The following is a 22,586-nucleotide window of genomic DNA, read 5'->3' on the forward strand; positions in this document are numbered from 1 at the left end:
CAATTTAACAATTGTAGTGTTTCTGTTAAATAAGAAATGAAATTAAATTCACATGTGAATAACCTTGTTCACTCAATAAGTCATTAAAAACCAAAAACAAATGGCAGCCACGTATGTAAACAGATATATTCATAATTCAGCCATGGCGCCAGCGCACATGGTCTATCAGCCATCAGAAGAGACGGGAGCAGCTACGTATGCGGCGTTTTGGGGAAATTGAAGTCGGTGATTTTACAGAAGAGTTATGGATTCAACATCCATGGATTGTTGGAATGAAACAACTTTTTATTAACTGTGTGATGCTGTGAGAGCTCTGGTGGAGCCAACTGGACACTGTCTGAAAAAACAAAAACAAACCATCAACCTCCTACCACTTCCTGTCTTCTTCAATGTTTTTGGCAGTGATGACGTCTGGCTTTTGATCACGTGACTGCAATGTTGCAAAAAAGTGTTTACGTTGCAATTTTCGATACGGCTGAAAAACCACCTCATCCCAGCACAGTCCCCATTCTCTGACCTTCTTGACCTTCCTTATTTCCATCTGCCCAACCCCCCACTATTCATCTACCTGTAGCCTTGGTTGACATTTCCTGGCTTCTCCAATCCAATCAGCCCTGCAGAGGGCCAGGTGCCAATGGGTCTCGTGCCTGGCTGCACAGCCTTAGTCGCACTAATGCCGCTTAAGCACAAAGCTCTTGGGGTGCGGAAGGCTCAGTGCTGACGGTATCTTCCACTGAAGATCAGACGTTACCATTGCACAGACATATGCTTACTGGCCTCAAAAGGCAGCAGAAGATTAATACGTCAGGATGGATTGGAGAAGTGTTGCGAGGGTTTCTGTCCAATAGCAAGTTTTTATAAAACATTTAAGAGTTTAGATGGAGATTAAAGGCCTGTAGAGTTTTTTATTTCCATTTAAGAGTTTAGATGGAGATTAAAGGCCTGTAGAGTTTTTTTTTTTCCTACTCACATCTAATTGTTTATTTCTGTTTGGAAAATCCAGTGTTTACCTTTAAATAATATAAAAAAAATCAAGAATGCTGTCTATTTTGAAATCAACAGTGACCAATAGGTGCAGTTGGATAGAGTAAACCAGTGGTGCCCAAAGTTGGTCCTAAACTAAAACATGCATCCTGCATGTCCTAGTTCTCTCCCTGGTTTAATGCACCCGGATCAAATGATGGCTTGTTAGGAGGCCTAAGAAGAACTCTGACATGCTGAAAAGATTGTTACTAACACCAGAAAGAGAACTAAAACATGCATGATGCCTTGAGAACCGACTTTGGGCACCTCTGGCAGTAAACAATGCGGGTCAGAGTGGTTGGTGTTGGCCTGTTTGACTCATGGGATCTGGCCTCTGTGTACTTCTCCATGATGCTGTTTACCAGTGATTGTTAGGAGTCATGTAGTTTGTAAGGTAATCTCAGCTGAGATGCATTTTTGCCAGGTGTTTGCTAAATGCTGCTGCCACTAGTCTGGTGGAGCTGTGTGAGACAGACATTGAGGCATCCCAGAGATTCAAGGATTTACCAAACATGCAAGAATGAGTCAAAGCAACACTAAAGCTACGCTTTTGATGAAGGAATGACACACGACATAAATCCCCAAAAAAGTAGATTTTGCATAAAATCCACGCCTTTAAGATGGAGCGGATGGGTGACAGTATTCACTTATTGCAGCAAGAACTGAAAGTTCTAATAAACTTGACCTAACTCGTGTTTATTAGAAGCAAAAGGATTGATCAGTTCATTTTGTCTTTTACATTTTTGCCTTCCAAAAACACCCCATCGCTAACTTGACTGGCTGTTATCATCTCATGAGTTTTATGTGAACCACCTGTTGTGCAACTTCCATCAAAAATACTGAGCTTGTAGTGTATTATGTGAAAAATTCACTTCCTGCCTTCATGGCGCCTGAGTATGACTTAGCCAAAACAAAAGCCCTCCTTCCCATTTCCCATCCTTTCTGTTCAGGAAGCCTGGCGACAGCGTCTTGGGGCTACAACCTGTTTAGCTAATAAGTCCTCCACTACATCAAAGGCAAGAACAACACCTGGTTTATGCTAAAGTTTCCTTGACCCATCCCTTCTTGACTCTTTAGTTTACAGCATAGGAGCCTTTTTATCTGTTTTAATAACTTTTTATAATCTTTTGCATCGGTATTAATATAGCCAGAGTGATTTTTAATTATTCTAACTGGAAAACAAAAGAAGAGATAATTCTTCACTTTCGCCTATTCATTGAGGAAAATAACCTGACAACATCCAAGATCATGCAGACTAGCCTTCTGTATACTGGTGGAAACTCACACTCAGTGTTGTGTTGAGTGTCGTTATTCTGGGAAGCCATATTTATTGCTTTTATATTACATTACGTGCAAGCCAATCATCCACATAAGATATAGAGACTTGGAATATTTCCCTTTATGAATACTGAATCTACTCTGAAAAAAGGAAACAGGTGATCCAAGTTTTGCTACAAAGAGCCAAATTAAGTTTATCCAAGAAAATATGTTAAGTTTATTAAGTTGTCATGCTAAACAAATGTAAATAAATTAAGTTTGATAAACCTAATTTGATTATATGAAACAAATTACCTCAATTTTTTAAGTTGGAGCTCCATTCTCTCTTTTTGAAACAGAGAAGTTTCACTTTGTGAATTGCTATTCACTTTGACATATTGCTGAAGTTTTTTGAAATATTCTAATTTCTGGAGATGTACTTGTATTTGTAGGAACCAGTACATCCTACAAATGTACTGGTTCCTACCACTACATAAACACAAACATAGCTGTACTACTCTGTATTATATATTAGACCAAATACAGACGTTAGTGAGAAGACCAAAGTAAAATGGAAAACAGATATTTCGGTGGCCACGTGGATTAGTGAATAGCAGAGGGAGAAAATAGCTGCCTTAAAACTCAGAAATGAAGAACTGAAATCCAGTCCAGGGATTCCCCTCCTTTAGACACAGTATCGATGGATACCCGAGTACATGGAAACCATTTTCTCTATCAGTCGCTGATTGATCTCTGGTTCGGGATTTCTTTCATGTGGAGAACAAAGGGCTCCTGTTGGGTTACACAGGTCACGATTGATGATGCGTAAAATGGAGGAAAACAGGAGGAGACATACAGTCGGCTTCACGTGAGAAGTTTTGTTTTTCCCTAATGCTACAAAATGTTGACATCTGAAAAAGCTGATGAACAGAGACAGAAAAAAAATGAAGTTGGATGTTCTTATAATGTTCTTAATAAAAAAAAAAACAGGCTCACATATGGAAGAGGATCACTGCCATTGAAACAGCAACAAAAAAACAGTTCTGACTTTTTTTCTCAGAATTCTCACTTTTGATCTCAGAGGGTTAAAGTCAGAATTCTGAGAAAAAAAAAAATCTGATTTCTGTGATTGAGTCAGAATTTTTTTCAGAGGCTCTAATCCTGCTCCGTACTCACATCATGAGTTTTAAAGAAAACCCATAATTTATCTTTCCAGGAAGCTCATTGGACAGGGTGGACTGACCCAGACACTGCTCTTGCCTTCTCTTGTCCGTTACCTTATCGTCTGTCTCCCTTCCCTCCTTTTCCTCTGTCTGGGGAACAAGAATGCTCACAGATGAGACTCGAACATTTGGAAGTAGCAGCAGGGAAAGTGAAAGGAGTGCGAGGAAGATGTGAAGACATAAACCTCAAGGGAAGAAAGTCAAGAAAGAATTATTGCAAAACAGAAAATGTTTTTTGTGTCGTTGCAGACTAAGAAAGACATTCAGACTGTTGATAACTGCCTTTGACACATTGCAGATTAAGGTCTAACACAATCAAAGATCCTGACTTTAAAGGAAGCACATTTCTAAAAACAAGAAAATGTAAGATATTTTAAAATCTTAATTCATCATTGTACTGATTTACTAAAATATTTAAGAACTTACTCTGGTAGAAGTTTTTAAAAGTCAAACAAAAAGCCCATCAGCAGAGTGAGAGCTAACAGGTGTCTCGGAGATTCACTTAATTCCACTTTAAGAGGATGATGGGATAAAAGACGATGAAAGAGATGAAAGGTCAGAGAGCAGACGTCAGGAAGACGCTGCTGTAGTAGGAAGTGGGCTTCACTAAGGGCGGCTTGATGCAGCTGACCCAGACACCAAAAACACTAAACAGAGACTGAAGGTTCTTGAATGGTGCAGCAACCATTCAGAAGGATTGCCCTCTGAGGACAATAACAATGATGATGCATTTTTACTTGACCCACATAAATAGAGGTAGGAGTACGAAGCAAAGTTATTAAAGGCACAGCCACCAAACTACAGTCAGAGATGTGATTTATCAATAAAGAAATGTTTGCCGAGATGCCATCACTGAAGATATTTCAACCAACATTGTCCACAAAACGGCCACTCCCCATCTGCCCTACCTTCAGATGGAACGTCTCACAATGGATGGATGGTGTGAGAGTTTAAATACCTGAACTCACAGGTCAGAGAAGATTCAACAGTGCAGATTGACAGCTTTGGCGAATCAAGTCCTTTGAGTAGTCCATACTATTTCCCTATGAACCAAGATTAACATCTTCTACATGCTGATATCTTTCTTTACATGTTAAAAACCAACAACACACTTGATCCAGCTACAACATACTCAAAGTTTTAGAGGTAATGTCCATCTGATTGGTGGATTTCCTCTACATTACTGGTTCCCAAACCTGGTCCTCAGGTCAAGTGCCCCAGCCTGTCATGTTTTAGGCGTCTCCTTGCTTCCAAACATCCGACTTAAATGGATGGGAGATTAACAGGCTTCTGTGGCATTTGGTGGCTGCAGAGGAGGTCAAGCAATAATTTGAACCAGGTGTGTTGGAGCAGAGACACATTTGAATCATGCAGTGCAGGACTACTGGAGAACTGCTGTGCTACATGATGAAACTACCAAAGAATTCAAGAACAACAGGAACAACCAACGGGGCTGAAAACACCACAGAATACAATGGTTCTGCAACATCGCAGTAAGTTTTGTGTTAGTAGTGACCTGCGCACTGGAGAGTCCAATGCACCAAATATTAAATATAACCAAAAATGTATGTCGTGATATAAATCAAGCAAAGCAAATGACTTTTCATAGTAGGTAGAAAAATATCACAGGCAGCATCTGATGTCCTGCCATTATGATTTAGTCTTGTCCTCATTGGACTTTGGTTGAGACGCTGCCCATCTCATTCACTTCCACTCTGCACTGAACATCACACATGAGACAAGTGTGACTGAAGTCAGATCTTTACATCTACTTCGGCACTCGGCCGTGGAAGAAAGCAAGTGGCTTATAGGTACGCTTGAGGAGTCTGCTGTGTGAGAAGGCACAGCCTGTTACAACAGGCCATGTGTGATGTCCTGGCATCCTACGAGACCGGCTGTGACAACAGGCTTATGGGGAAAACTATTAACCAGAAGCTCCTGGGGTTTGGAGCCAAACACATGACTGTACGCACACATGGAGACCCGGTGAGAGACGGAGCCAATGACTCAGTGACTCATTTCTTAGAGGGAGTCGCGTTCTCTTTGGATGAGCTGGGCCGCCTGTCAAGGCACCCGGCTGGAGTGTGAGAGGGTTTACACCGGACATCAAGCAAGAAACCAACTGAGACTATGAAGTAGTTTAGAACCTCAGCCAGCCTGGAAGTGTTGGCTTTAATGTTGTTGAAGACAAACAGCAATTTCTCCGTGAACCCTGAGTTTAAGCTGATAAACATGTAAGCCTCTTAGTCGAACCATCTTAAAGAAAGTATTCCCAGATCTGTGAATCACTCGTTCCATGTGTATGTACAGTAATGTATGTACAGTAATGGCCACACTGGCACGAACCCCTGGTATATGTGAGGACTCTTTCTATAAAGGAGGGAGATTATCCCAGAGAAAGTAAACAATAGATTTTTAATCAAATTAACAGTGGAACATTATTGGCACTCCTGCTTTCAATGCTTTACATACGTCCTTCTACCAATAAGACAGCTCTTATCCTCTCTTTAATATTATACAATGCTAAACCAAATCTTATGTTCTTAAATATATTATGTTTTATATATATATATATATATATATATATATATATATATATATATATATATATATATATATATATATATATATATATATATATATATATATATATATATATATATATATATATATAGCTGACTGTATAGCTCAGTGGGTAAGACACCAGTCTACCACCTGGGAGACCGGGGTTCGAATCCAGGTTGGGGCAAGTTACAACAGTGCAATTGAGCTATGCAGTGTGGGTCCCTAGGCAAGACCCTTGGAGCTATATAGCCTACCTCATACAATGAGAGACACTGATAAGCACGACATGCCGGCTCAGACGTCGCCCGGCCAAACAAGGTCTGCGTCAGGTGCTGGGGAACCAGAGCACCTTGATGAAAAATGGGCTACTGGAACAAGACGGAAATGGGCGAGAGACGAAAACATGGATCTGTTGGAATGCTACTACTCAAGTAACCCTAGTCAGAGGGGTTACATGCAAAGACTGAGGGTGGAATGGTTACTTCGACACCCACAGTCTACAATGACTGCCAAACAACTAGTAGCTCAGTGCTCCAACATCCGCAAACGGCAACTGCTATCACAACTTGAGATTGACGAGGTACAACACAAATGCTACGGCATAAGGGAGGAGCCCAAAGGTAAGGTCAGGGGGGAGTTAACTACTCCCCACCCCGAGACTGGGTATGCAGCCCCAGTAATGAACGAACTATCAAAGCTGAACGAGACAGCAACTGACCTGAGAGAGAGAATCGTGGCCCGAATGAACACCAGGCAACCCCGACGCCAATTACAACGGCTGAGTGAAGTACCGTCAGAAAGTCTCATTGAAGATGTGAATGCAGCATTGAGAACAATCCCTACCAACACCATAACAGAAACCAATGATATACAACTCAGCATCAGTGATCCTTGAAATGCTCGGCTATAAGAGCAACCATGAGACCCAATATCCATCATGGAAAAGACGGTTAGAGGCTAAGATCAAGATAACAAGGAGGGAAGTGAGCCAGCTGTCAGAGCTCCTAAGGGGTGCAATGAAAAGATCAGTACCCAAGAAGCACATGCCTTGCTGTTGTGGGACTACTGGCTAAAGAAACTCACTGCCCTCCATGAGCGACTGGCAGCTCAACTGAACCAGCTGCTACAGAATGGGACTCACCCTGAATGGTTAACTGAAGGGCGCACAATCCTGATCCAGAAGGATCCCTCAAAGGGTTCAGTCCCATCCAACTATCGGCCAATAACCTGTCTCTCTACAACATGGAAGCTCATGTCAGGCATCATAGCGGCTAAGATAAGCGGACACATGGATAAATACACGGCACAGAAGGGCATCGGCATAAATAGTAGAGGAGCCAAACACCAACTCCTTGTAGACCACACAGTCGCCCGAGACTGCTAAACCCGACACACCAACCTGTGCACCGCTTGGATTGATTACAAGAAAGCCTATGACTCAATGCCACACACCTGGATCATTGAATGCTTAGAATGCTTCATTGCAAACTCGATGGGGCTGTGGAAAACCACCCTTGAAGCCAACTGCAAACCGCTTGCACAAGTGTCCATCAAATGTGGCATATACCAAGGAGATGCTCTGTCCCCACTGCTGTTCTGCATAGGCCTGAACCCCCTCAGCCAAATCATCAACAAGACTGGCTACGGATACCGACTTAAGAATGGGGCCACAATCAGTCACCTCCTCTACATGGATGACATCAAGCTGTACGCCAAGAGCGAGCGAGACATCGACTCACTGATCCACACCACCAGGATCTACAGCACTGACATTGGGATGTCATTCGGACTAGAGAAGTGTGGCCGGATGGTTACAAAGAGAGGGAAGGTCGTCCGCACAGAAGGGGTCTCACTCCCAGAGGGAACGATAGCAGACATAGAGCACAGCTACAAGTACCTGGGAATACCACAAGCAAATGGCAACCTCGATGAGGTCACAAGGAAAGGAGCCACAGCCAAATACCTCCAACGAATAAGGCAAGTCCTGAGAAGCCAGCTCAATGGCAAGAACAAGATCCGTGCAATAAACAGCTATGCCTTACCAGTAATCAGATACCCTGCCGGAATAATTAGCTGGCCAATGGAAGAGATGAAGGCCACGGATGTTAAGACTCGGAAGCTACTAACCATGCATGGAGGGTTCCACCCCAAATCCAGCACCCTGAGACTGTACACGAGCCATAAGGAAGGAGGCAGAGGACTAGTGAGTGTGAGAGCCACTGTCCAGGATGAAACATCTAAGATCCACGGACGATGTGCTCAGCGAATGTCTCAGGCAATGGGGAACAGAGGACGAGGTGCTGGAGGAACCATCATGGGAAGACAAGCCCCTACATGGGATGTACCACCGACAAATAACTGAAGTGGCTGATATCAGGAAATCCTACCAATGGCTGGAGAAAGCTGGACTCAAGGACAGCACGGAGGCCCTCATCCTGGCCGCCCAGGAACAGGCCCTAAACACCAGAGCAATAGAAGCTCAGATCTACCACACCAGACAAGACCCAAGGTGTAGGTTGTGCAAGGAGGCCTCTGAGACAGTCCAGCACATAACAGCAGGGTGCAAGATGCTGGCAGGGAAAGCGTACATGGAACGACATAACCAAGTGGCGGGCATAGTGTACAGGAACATCTGTGCAGAATATGGACTGGAAGCCCCGAGGTCAAAATGGGGGACACCCCCAAAGGTGGTGGAGAATGACCGAGCTAAGATCCTGTGGGACTTCCAGATCCAGACAGACAAGATGGTAATGTCGAACCAACCGGACATTGTGGTGGTGGATAAAGAACAGAGGAAAGCCGTTGTGGTGGATGTAGCAATACCAAGTGACCACAACATCAGGAAAAAGGAGCATGAGAAACTGGAGAAATACCAGGGCCTCAGAGAGGAACTGGAGAAGGCCTGGAAGGTGAAGACCACAGTGGTGCCTGTGGTCATCGGGGCCCTCGGGGCAGTCACCCCCAAACTGGAGCAGTGGCTCAAACAGATCCCAGGAACAACATCAGACATCTCAGTCCAGAAATGTGCAGTTCTAGGCACAGCCAAGATACTGCGCAGAACCCTCAAGCTCCCAGGCCTCTGGTAGAGGACCCGAGCTCAGAGGATGAAAGAGACCACCCACGGAGGGTGAGAGGGGAATTTTTATATATATATAAATATATATATATATATATATATATATATATATATATATATATATATATATATATATATATATATAATATATATATATATATATATATATATATATATATATATATATTTATTTATTATGTTCTTAAATATTGTTTCAGCTCACACCATAGGTATTCTACTGAGTGTAAGACTGTGGATTGAGTCGGCCATGGACGAAGTTGATTTTGTGTCTGGTGAACCATTTCTGAGTTGATTTAGCCACATGTTTTACACCATTGCCCAGTTGAGCAACCCAGTGGTCCAGTTTCATCAGAATTTAATTTACATTCTGAGAAAGAGTTCATAAAGCTCTGCACTCTATAAACTTTGGATGAAAAGCTAGATCACTGCATCTCACATCATCCACCGTATTTCAAAATGGGTAGGAGAAGATGCAGTTTTCATAAACATAAGATATTTTTAATACAACTTTACCAAGGCTGTTACTAAATGTGGTGGGCACTATAAATATATATTTTTAGACAAATGACAAATGTTTTAGCTAGACTTTTGGCAAAAGTTTTCATTAGCAGAAAACAGCTGAAAATATTATTGAACGTTATGGAAAATTTTCTTGAGTTGGGAGTTCAAACACAACATTGTTTTTAATCAGCATGCTTGTTGACATTTAATGAGATTTTAATATTTTTTCTATTCATTTCTAATTTTGATAATAATGCACAGTTTTTTTGTGGAAAAGACTCAATCATTTATTATTCATTTATTTCAAAATTATTTTAGCAGGAGGAAAAACATAAAATAATGTTACACTAAAAAGAACAGTTATGTCTATAGGTCCAGCATAATAATAAACTGTTTAGCAATAGATGGGTCACATATTCAGAATCTGGTGTACTATTACACCAGCAGCTGCTGAGTCTTTATTTGCCATAGAATAACAAGCTAGAGGTTTCTTCTGGTACTGGTGTTCTGTTGGAGGGCTTGTAGTGATTTTCACAACAGTCTTTTTTTTTGTTCTTGTTAGTTTGACTTTTGAAATTGAGATTTATTAAAATATTGTAGAAAACAAAAATATTGTAATTTGATAAATGTAATTTGATAAATGCAGTTTGAAAACCAAATACATTTATTTATTATAGTGACTTAAATATATTAACTCACTATATTTAGTGAGTTAATATATGGTAAATATTAACTCACTAAAGGAAGGATAGCAGCCAGGAAGGATGGGTGACCCTTGACTGACATGGGCCACTAACAGTCCAGGATGTCAGGAAGTCCACTGCTTCCTCAACTAAAGAACAGAAATGACCTACCAAGATGTTCGGCCCCTTATTCCACTGAAAAAGGAACCGGATGTAAGATCCGTAAGCAAAGTCCCATAGGAAGCAGAGAACTGTCAGTGGCACTGTGTGTGTGTGTGTGTGTGTGTGTGTGTGTGTGTGTGTGTGTGTGTGTGTGTGTGTGCGTGCGTGCGTGTGTGTGTGTGTGGTGTCTACACTTGTTTCAGCTTTTCAGCATATGGGCAACAGATCAGCTTTTATGGGTCAATGCAAGTCAGCAAACAGGCTTCTGCAACGCTGACCATGAAACTTTCAGAGTACTGGAACATTTCATAGTGCTTCCTGTTTGTACTAACCCCTTTAAATAACCTGTTGCATCTTGTTGATACATTTATTGAACCTCCAGTCCTGAGAACGAAAAATAGTTCACGGTTACACTCATTATTAAGATCCTAAGACCAGGAAAAAGTTCTAGAAGTTTTGGTTGCTAGATTGCAATGAGGTTCTACATAGAGCTTCCAAATGCAATAAAAGAAGGAAGACGGGTAATTCATTCAATACGATATTTAAATTCAGACATGTTATTCATCAGCTGGTCAAATTAACCCTAAAACAGAACCGAAAGAGTCAATGAGTTTGGTCTACTAAAAAAACAATATTTAGACATACTTGATGTGTTTCCAACAGACTCCATGTGGTTAACGTGACTTAGTGAAACACATCTTCAGTTCAGAATTGGCATCCATTCAATCCAATTCATATTTAAATCTTTCCAATGAGATTTTTAGATCAGAACACGCAGGATGATCAAAAACTGGGAGGTTATTCTCATGGCAAGAGTTTTCTTTACAGACAGGAGTTGTAAACTACAGCCTTCTCAGATGCCTCTGCTGTATAGGGTTCATATTTGAAGTTTTTAAAATAGTTAGCATGGAATTGTCCATGCATCAAAAACAGACAGAAGGAACCCCCCCCCCCCACCCCCAAATCATTTATGTTTGCAAGGATTTTGATTAGGAGTCTCTTTTGGATAACTATTATTATTATTATTATTATTATTATTATTATTATTATTATTATTATTATTGCATTTTATGGGATTTCATTTCTATTTGTACTTTTGAGATTTTATTCGCTACGTCTGTCAGATGATGCCCAAATGTTTGTTGTTACCATAACAACAACAATAAATATGAATGATTAATTGATTTACAGATTGATAAGCCAAGGAAACGGGACAATATGGGTTAGAATTACATAAATGTATTCAAATTAAAAGTCTGGATTTTTAACTTCTATGCCTTTCTAACGGGAGAGCCGAGAAATGTGGAGGGTTGTCTTTATACTTCACCAGACTCTGCTGCACAACATAGAGGATTGATTGAAGAAAAAAACTTTCAGGTCAGATGAGAAAAGGTTGAAGATGTGCTCAGAGGCCTAGGGGACAAGCATGTCTGTTTCCTGTGAACAGGAGAGAGGAACAGGAAGGATTAAACAAAAAATGGAGACAAAAAAAAATCAGCCCAGAGATCAAATGAAAACAAACATTATCCAGTTGGACGGATGTCCCTTTCAGTCTACACGTCGAGGGAGTCGATCTTTCTTCCCCTTTTTCACTCACGCCAATTGACTCCACCTCCCCATTCACCAGAGATAAGCTTTCAACGGACTAAGCCCTGAAAAACCAGGCCACGAGTGTTTACAATGACACCAGTCTGCAAAAGTCTGTTGTTCTAATATGCTGCATGACGCTGCTGCTGCTGCTGCTCAGGACCATGTGCCTCATGTGCTTCTTTTGTTCTGTGACCCAGACTTGTTTTCATTGAACATCCTAGTAAAGCAGAGTTTAGCATACAGTGAACAAACACATGCAAAGTTGCGGGGTTGAAGGTTTAACTAGGATTCAAAGTGTTATTGAAGACTAGAATTCAATCTGTGTCTGAAAAACTTACTGCACTTTCCATCCAAACTGCAGAGAGACACATCAAACAGTATTATGTGCACAATATTATAGGTATTAAATAAGCAAAGGAAAATCATGCTTTGAACATGGACAAAATATTTAGTTGTAAATTTGATTGTCACTTTTTTTTTTGTTCTTCAGAGAGCACCATTTTTGAAAATGGACGCTTGTGTCTGACCCAATTCTTAGCCCCAGAATTCAGGTTTTTGCATCCCGGCCGTTGAACATGTTGTGAAATGTGTTAGTTAGAATTTCTGACTGTTTATATTTCTTTTAACTGTTGCCACATACATAGATTTTTTAATCTTTTTTTATTTTATAAACTATGAATTTTTAATTTATTTGATTTTTTTTACATAATTTGGGTATGTAAATGGCAGATAACACGATGAAATCCGGGGACATGGACATAATATGTTTTTTGAATTAAAGTACCCATTGGGAAAATGTTGACTGGAATTTACAGTTTTTCTTTAAATATGTATACACATATTTACCTGGAATTGTTTATTATTGTTCCAGCTACAGACATCATTGTGTGCAAATAATTTGGGGAATTGATGATACAGAATGAATTTACAATGACATTTTGAAACTAAGCCACACATAAGCAAGAGGCCTTGTAATGGCAGCATCTTTAACTTAAAAGAGTTCCAACTCTTGGTTGACATGCGAAGGGACCCAGGGCGGCAAGCTAGCTGGAAGAGGAGAATGTGCCAGGAGGGGGCGGGGCCAATGACACACTAGCTTGTGCTTTACCACCCATAGGGTAAATGCACTGCAATAAACATTCAGGGAGTAAGCACTGTCCTTCAAACTACCAACCAACTTGGTTGACATGCTAAGAAACACAACAAAGCCTGGTGGGATGTAGAGAGAAGAGTGTGCAGGGAGGGGCTTGGAACCCATGGATAACTGCTTATTAGGGTAATAGTAAGCAGTTATAGACCTTTGTCCCTCTTGGGACAAGGGTGTATCGAAAATGGATGGATGGATATTTCCTCTTGGAATATTGCCAATTAACTAATGCATTTCAAAAGATAATATTACATCCACAGAAAAATCATTGATTAATAATCAATTTTAGCAACCATTTCCAGGTGATCCAGTTGCAAAGGAAACACCGACTGGGTGGATTTCACTGTTTGCCTATGCAGCCCTTAGAACAGGTGTTGTATGCAAATAGATGTGCACATTCAATAAACTGGAGTCCTGGGTTCATAACGAGCCTCGCTGTAACCTAATACAGACAACCGGACTCCTCGCCTGTCTTCCTTCCCTATCCACCCTTTGCTCCTTTGTGCCTGACTCGCATTTGTGCCTCAGTCCCTGCAGGGGGCCGAAGGGGAAATTCCAAAAAGATAATCCTGTTGTTTTCCAAAGATAGGTGGGATTCTATGAGAAAAAAAAAAAGGAAAAAAATTTAGAAGTAGAAGGTTTTGTCAGCTCAGCTGGAAGGTGGGGATGATGTTTGCTTTCTGTTCTGTGCTGGCTTTGTATAGGGATGATATTTTGAGTTTGCAGCAACTATTTTCATATATATATATATATATATATATATATATATATATATATATATATGACCACAATGGTGCCTGTGGTCATCGGGGCCCTCGGGGCAGTCACCCCCAAACTGGAGCAAACAGATCCAAGGAACAACATCAGACATCTCAGTCCAGAAATGTGCAGTTCTAGGCACAGCCAAGATACTGGAGGAGAACCCTCAAGCTCCCAGGCCTCTGGTAGAGGACCCGAGCTCAGAGGATGAAAGAGACCACCCGCGGAGGGTCAGAAGGGAATTTTTTACTTATATATATATATATATATATATATATATATATATATATATGAAATTATTGAGACACAAGTGGTCAAAAAATAGCATTGTGCCTTAAAAAAGAGTACATCATAAAATAACAGTGTATACAGTAGTTAGTTGTAGACTCTTAGTAAAAAAAAAAAAAAAAAAGCCCTACCTGTGCCCCTTTAAATCCTCGGCAGCCTATACTGTCCATAGCGCAGGCTCTGAATAATTCCCCTCACAATATGGCGTATCATTGATCAGAACCATTATTTACATTTTTTTTTCCACAGAGGATGCTCATTGTGCACGATTAGCCCTAGCAACAGTTACCATGCTGCTGACACTGAGGTTATCCAGAATGTTGAAATTATTTTTCCTTTGAACTCTGTGTCATGAGGCCCTTCAGAGAATGGTTGATGATGTCACAGAGTCCATGACATCACCAAGTCATCATTACATATAATACAATTCTAGCACAGAACTCATTCGCAAATATTTTTTGTGAGTAACAGACGTGTCTGTAGTTAGCAAGTTCGAAATGGAGACGAAGCCTACGAAGTGGTTGTCCTTTAGGGAAATATGCACAAATCAATTCCAAAAGATTTGTCCCACAAGGAATCCTGATTATTTGAAGAGGGACTTTCTCAGTGACCTTCTGTGGCAGGTGATTGAGAAAGTTGCAGATGAACAAACCCTGCCCCTCGTCAGAGAAACCTTTGAGAACGCCCAGAGTAAGCTCTTATGCCAAATCATGGCAGAAACTGGGAAGTTAGATCTGGACATCCTGTCAGGAATGTCAGAAGAGCTAAGTGAAAGAATCTTTCAGAGCATCGCCAGTGATTCCTTCCACCTCGCCAGCGAATTGCATTTGTTTGCACTCCTTTGCTTTCCAGAGTCATATCCAAGGATAGTAGAAGAATTCAAGCATCACCTCGAGAATCCCATTCCTCAAGAACCCACCAACATGAAGAAATTTTTACCATTTGTAATAACAAAGCTCAAAGACACTTTTTTTGATGCAGAAAGCTTGTATGCAGAAGAAAACTGCCTGAGTAAGGATTGTTTGAAGTCCACTTATCCTACAGGGATACGATTGGTGGAAAACGACAGAGAGATGGGAATGAGACATGGAACAGATGAACAGAGAAAAATGATAAATCTAGTTCTTTGGAAATTGATTTGTAAGGCTAGTTACAGATCTACCACAAATTATAGACGGAAGGACATTATCTCCGTCTATGAGAGGCTTTCTGGAGTTCTGTGGGAAGAACTGAAGGATCTAGATTTTATCATTTTCCCAGATATGGACAGAAAAATTGGCTCAGACATCTTCCAACTTCTAAGTGGAAACGAGGATGTGGTAAGAGATAAGCTTTTCCATCTCATGAAAATGAGCCACCCAATTGTTGACTACAAGCTTGTCGCTTGCTTCAAAAGAACTCTAGCACATCCCAGAAAAGTTCATCTCCCAAAAAACTATCTGAGAAGTGCTCTGAAAAGCACCCGTAAAGATGTCAACCCTGTTATGTTCTGTCATAAACAAGTTCATCCAAGCATGAGAAGCCCAACCAACTGTGAAAGCAAGGACAAAGGTGAAGCCACAGATGTGGTCCCTTGTGATCTTCTTTTGAAAGATCTTGAATCACTCAATCTTGAAAACCAGAACACAACTGAATCTCCTGTAAGTTACAATAGAAGCAGAGCCTTTGAGGATTCCCCAAAGCCTCAAAATGTACGCATAACAAAAGTGGAGTGTGAAAACCAAACAGTCATAGAAAGTGTCATCTCTGGGACTGTGTGCAGAATGTATCCCGACCTTGCTTCGTCAATGAGTGAGTTTCATCCGATTGTCATACAGGTGCGTCCGTATAAGCCTGTTTTGGAAGATCCCACACAAGAAACCCCCGAAAGTCAACAGAACACAAAACAAGATGCTACAAATGTGAACCTTGGTGATCCTGCTTCGGAAGACTTTGAATCAGTCAACTCTGAAGGCCAGGACATAAATGAAGACTTTATGTATGTGAATGAAGGTGATATTGTCTTGGAAGACCTTGAATCACTCGATTCTGAAGGCCGGTACAAATATGAAAACCCTATATATGTGAAAGAAGGTGATCTTGTTTTGGAAGATCTGGAATGATGAGGAAACATACCATCCTAATCCTCTGAATGTTTAATGATTTTAACAATAACGTCCCTGCAAGCAAGGGATGTTGTCTGAACGCTCGTTGCTAACAGGGACCAAAATTACGAACATGAGTTCAGTTGATTAATCTAAATTCTTCTTGCAAGAATTATTTGATAAAAAAAAGTATGGCTGCATAGTGGGATCTTTTTGCATTAAGTGTGCATTTTGTCCCCTGTACATGTGTGGGTTCCCTCCAGGTGCTCTGGCTTCCCCCACTTGGTCCAAAAATCACAAAAGTGATCTTGTTTTGGAGGATCTGGAATGATAATGAAGTACATAATCCTAATCCTCTCAATGTTTTATAGTGTTTGATTTCAGGACTACGTTCAAAGGACTTTGCCTGAAAGTTCCTTGCTATTTGGGTCCAAAATCATAAAAGTGATTTTGGACTCAAATAAAAGTGTAACACCCATATCTCCATTCACACCACCAACGTTTTACATAATTTACCATGCACTTAGGCTCGTAAAACAACACAAACCTGCTGCAGCTAACATAAATTACAGCTTAAGGTAAACATGTTGTAATGTTTAATGTTTTGGGGTAAAAAAACCCACATAGCAAAAGAAAAAGAAAAAGGCAGTCTCCTACAAGTCGACAGATTTTGTAGCAGACAGAGACTCTGCATTTTGTCCACCCTGTGCATGTGTTGGTATAGGTGCTCCGGGTTGCCCCATAACCCAGGTAGTAGATGATGTTCACTGAACATTACCTCATGAGTACAACACTCATGAACATTACCTAATGAGTATTGTATTTAATTAATGATTAACTAATAATTAAGCATTGATCATTAACTAATGCTTAATTAATTAATTATTATTGATTATTAATATTAATTAATTGATATTAACATTAATTAATTAATAATATTAAAGACTAATATTAATTAAGCATTGGTTAATGGCTGAAAATCATTTCTCATTAATAATGAATGATTATTAATCATCAACAGTGATCATTAATTAATGATTACTAGTTGGCCCAACTAATAGCAAACAAGAGTCAAACCAAAAGCTAATAGGGTCAAGCTAACATCTCATAAAAGTCAAGCCAAAACTAATAAAAATAAAACTAAAAGCTAACTAAAGTCAAGAGAAATACTAATTTAAGTCAGTCTAATAAAACAGCTAATAAGGGGTAAATCAAAACTATTATTGACTATTATCTCTTATCAGCTGTTAGTTAATAGCTGATTGCCAATTAGCGTTACAAGGTAACGCTAATTAGCAATTAGCTTCACCACATTAACTATTAGCTTAAACATTTATAGGTTTTGTTTACACTTTTGTTTACGATTAGTTTGACTCTTATTAGTTGCTAGCTTGACTCATTAGCTGCTTGGCCCTTATTAGCATTTGGTTTACTCTTGTTATTTATTAGCTTGGCCATCCTTGGCTAATAGTTCAACCATTTCTTGGCTATTGGATCAATCTACTAGCTAATAACAGTCAAGCTAAAATCATATAAAAGTAAAACCAAAAGTTAACATGAGTCAAGCTAATAGCTAATAAGTCAAATCAAATTATTTTTGCTCAACTTTTATTAGGTTTTAGCTTTACTCTTACTAGATATGCGTTTGATTCTTATTAGCCAAATCTTCCAACTCACCATCAGTCCATGTCAGAATAAGTCCAGATGTCTTAAATTTTAAGCCAAAATCTGACCTTCCAGCTTGAAAATTGTCCCACAGACAACCAGCATATTGAAGTTGCTCTCGTCTGTGTTTGCTCTTGAAATATTGAAACTTTGTTCCATGAAGTGCTTTAGCGCTTACCACCATCATTTTTTCCATCAGTGTATAATTTAACTTCATATTGCGTCTACTTTTCTGTCATCACATCCTCGTCTTCATTGCACACCAATCGTTTTTGAATGGAAATTTAATGCTGTTAGCAGCTGAATGAGCGCTGTTAAAACTTAAGGAGCTTGTCGAGTGTTTATATTTCTAAACAGAATTGCATAAAGTATATTTTGCACCCCATGCCGAATTCTATATCGACTTTTTCTGTTTCCCATTCTGGTACTGTCCCGCCATCTTTCTTGCTTTATCAACTGTGTCCAGGTGAGGATGACCAGTGGCACCCTCTTCTGGTTGGTGGGCACACTACACCACTGAAAGACGGTCTAAGCAGACATGATTAGTTAACAGATCAGAAATAATTTTAACCTAACAAACCATTAATTGACAATCATAAGTCGATTAATGGTTTGCATCCCTAATTCAATCTGATCCATGATTCATGGAGTATGATAAAATAGGCTTGAGCCAACTGCTTCACAGTGCAACTGGCCCTACTGCAGTTCATTGGCATCGTCTGACAAACTGGCTGGTCCATAGGCCCAAAAAGGACAATCTGGTTTTAGATGAAGTGTTCTTTGGCAAACTGTAACTTCTTCAGTCCATGTTGTTTATAATTTGGGAATTTGTGGTCGCTTCTTTCCACACAAGATATGTTATCATCCACTTGTCATGTGAAATCTAAGCCAACTTTTGAAAAGTTGCAAAAAAGTTTACTGTTTTTTACATTTCATCACTTCGCAGCTACACATTTCAGTTTATTTATTTATTTTTTATTAAATAAGATCATTAGGACTAGGAAAGAAAATAATGGTTTTCTTTTGTAAAATCACCAGTCTAAGGTTAGACCTAAATCTTATTGAAAATCTGTGCTGTTCAAAATCGCACTTTATTTAAAAAAAAACAATCCTCCCACTTTATATTAATGCACTACTTTCATCTATTACAGAAAATCCCAATAAAATACAATCGAGGCTGCAGTTGTAATGTCACAAAATTAGGAAAAGTTTAATAATTCTGTTAGTCACCTTATCTGGCTGATCTAACAAGCACTGAGAAAAACAGTTTCCTAAATACTTCCACAACTTATAACAGAAAAACAAACAAACACACGACTCAGCACTAAACTGCCACCATGCACAAGCCCACCAACTCGCCTAACAACGGGGAACTCCTCCTTGAGGAAGCTATTAACATGTTATAGGGTCATGTTCACGATGCACTTAAGGTAGACCCATACACACACACACGCACACACACACTGCACTTGTGTTTGCAGTAAAGCAAGACCTGAATTAATGAGATCTGAGTGGAAGTGAAGGTGGAAATTGGTCATTAACCATCTGCTTGTGGCTCTCCTGCTTCTGGATACACAAAGTTTTGCGACTAATGTTTGTGTGTGCACTTGTTTGCAGTGAGTGAGTGTGAGGGCCTCCAGAAGAAAAACGTCTGCCTGGTGAAATTGAATTGGTCAACAGTGAAAGGCTAAGAAAATCTGATCATATCGACAGGCAGTATGTTCTAATTTAAGTTTAAATTACAATTTTAACTTGTGAACATCACACTATTTGGTAGTCCATAAATGGGAGGTTATTATGTACTTTCCAAGGACATGATGCCATTTTATGTCAGAGTCAAGTAACTGTTACCTTTAGTAGTGATGACAATGCTGTATGTACCAAAATTAACTTAAAATAAATTTGACTTCCTATTGTAGTTGCAGCGGACACCTTGAAATTGGCCTCTGTCTCTTTAAGAAGCTCCTGCTCTTTGACATTCTTCTTTCAGCACAGCAATGTTTCTTCACTCCACAGGTATGTTTTTGATGAGAGAAAGCTATACTGCAGCATGAGGACATCATATGAAGCTCAAAAGTTAATTTTGCAGTAATGGTACCACAACCTTCATGACACACACACAAAAATAAGAGTTTTACACTTCTTCCTATCTTGCTGACTCCATCTCTGCTTAATCCATGCTTCTGACGAATGGCCAAAATGATGATTTACAAATCCTACAAACCAATCCTACAAGTTCCTTTGTTGTGTAGTGTTATTTTTCAACTTGCCCTCAATAATGGTGGGTTTTTTAATCATTAGAGGCTAGAACACTAAAGGCATCCAAAGTACCAAAGAAAATATTAATATCTCTTAAAGAATGAAAACAGATTTTAATCTAACATGTCACTGCTTTTCACGTGTCATTCCAAACCTCACAGATGACAGTGATAACCAAAATAAATTAATTTGCTTAATGGAAACATGCCAATTTAAAATAACAAAAAAGTCTTTCTGTACAACGTTTCTGTGATAGGATGAGGTGGGCTGTATTAAAATGTACATATTTTCGCATACCTCATTATATCACACAAATCATGATCAACAACCGGATGTTACTGCCAAAAATGATGATGAAGATAACAGGAAGTGTTAGGAGGATGATCACTTTTAATGACTTTTTGCAAGAACAAACTTGATCACATGTGATTTTAATCGTGTTTCTTTTTTTAATGGAAATAACACAAAATTGAAAATTATGTTTTTTCGACATTGGCGGAATATTTACAGGATTTTGTGCACATTTGTAATGGAAACGCAGCTGATGATGGCACACACAGTTTTCCATAAAGGTCAAGAACCTCAACTGTTGTCTCATCTGCCCAGAGTAGTTTTGTGTGACTGTGACAAAGGGCTGCATTCAAGAAGATCCCGTGTTGCTAAACATGTTGTTGATTGTTGTGATGACGATATCAGATACAATATCTGTCTGATTCATTTCTTCCTCTTTCTCATCTGTGCTTCCACATGCGATTTAAGCATCATCACTGAGTTCAGTCTGAGCATCTGCTGCCATGAAACTTGGTCCAACTGGCTACATATTACATTGACATGTAGGTTTATAACAATTGGAATATGTTAGTAAACAGTCCTTTGACAAACTGATATTGCAATGACAATGTATTGTTATATATTGTGCAGTCTTACCATGACATGAATTGAGCAGATGAAAAGCGAATGGCTCATGGAAATCAATTAAATAGACGAATGGATTCACCACTATGACAGAGCCTGAAAACACAAGCATATTTTACCATATCGTTTTTTTTTTTCACATATCCAGCTGTGGACATGTGACATGTGTCTGAACATGCTTTTATGTAATTCCATATTGTTCCAAATACTGTAAGAATAAGAGTGTATCGCAGTTCATTTTACCCATTTCTGCAAATGTGCTCTTGTTGCTTTGGCAGAGTTGAACTCTGGGCTTTTCTCAGCTGGCTGAAGAACTTTCATCTGGTGGGAAAAAAAGAAAAAGAAGGAACATGCAAAAGGAAAAACAGCAAAGTCAGGGAGGACATGAAGGATGTGGTGGGGAAGATAAGCAGCAGTCGGTGGAGAGCTCTCCATTCGTGTGGCTTTTGTTTTTACAGCTTCCTCCCGCTTCAGCCACACAGCTCACCACACCTCACCCGCCGGAAAACATAAACATCTCAAAGATGGAGTCTTTGATATAAAGCAAGAAGGAACATGTCAAAGTGTGAAGGGCGTTATATAGCAAACCAAATGAAGAGATTTGGCCCAATATAAAACAGAGCTATGCACAGTGGAAGCACGGTGGTCCGCTACCAGTAAAAGGAACAAGTCGATGATTTGTGATGACTTCTCGCAACATTAAAACGTCACAGTTTTTGTCAATGGCTAAAAATAGCTAAGTGTGACCTAGTAACTGTCAGAATGTGACTCCATCTGGTGAAATAAGAGAAAATTCTTATTAAGATCCAGTGATACGAAGGTGTGCGCTAATGTTATCTAATGTTGTATTTCTAAGACAGGATGTAGCTCCTGAAATAAACCATGTTAGTCTGGCTGATAATAATGTTACAACAGCACTAAACAAGCCTCCACAATTTGTGTTAAAATGTGACAATACAAATGACTTGTTAGCACTATATTCACACAGCAAACAATTTGTTAGCAGTGTGAATACACTGGCTAACCATTAACTGCTAACAGCACGCAATTTGTTAGTACTGTGAAAATACTGGCTAATTACTAGCAGCTAATAGTAAATGATTTGTTAGCACTCTGAGAATACTGGCTAACTATTAGTGAAATGCTAATAGAAACGATTTGTTAGCACTGTGAAAATAACGATTTGTTCACATTGTGAAAATACTGGGTTACCATGAGCAGCTAACAGCAAACAATTTGTTAGCACTGTAAAGACACTAGCTAACCATTAACGGCTAACAGTACAGTTAGCATCTGCTTTGTGAATTAGAATTGGTGTCAGATGTGAAGAGTGTACACTTACCAAGGACTTATCTTCTTAAAACTATC

At 39.6% G+C, this 22,586-nt stretch overlaps 1 long non-coding RNA gene across 1 annotated transcript; it reads right to left on the reverse strand.

Annotated features, from left to right (window-relative positions):
- Positions 1–20,675: 20,675 nt before the first annotated feature.
- On the reverse strand, positions 20,676–22,570 carry LOC148159500 (uncharacterized). The gene is made up of 3 exons (XR_015763091.1): positions 21,462–22,570; positions 21,231–21,314; positions 20,676–21,117 (listed from the first exon to the last, which is right to left on the reverse strand). It is a non-coding gene; the product is annotated as an uncharacterized LOC148159500 (long non-coding RNA).
- Positions 22,571–22,586: the final 16 nt, after the last annotated feature.

The sequence above is a fragment of the Poecilia mexicana genome, unplaced genomic scaffold, assembly GCF_051168715.1.
Source record: "Poecilia mexicana isolate PSO_F unplaced genomic scaffold, ASM5116871v1 scaffold_6, whole genome shotgun sequence".
Classification (NCBI taxonomy): Eukaryota; Metazoa; Chordata; class Actinopteri; order Cyprinodontiformes; family Poeciliidae; genus Poecilia; species Poecilia mexicana.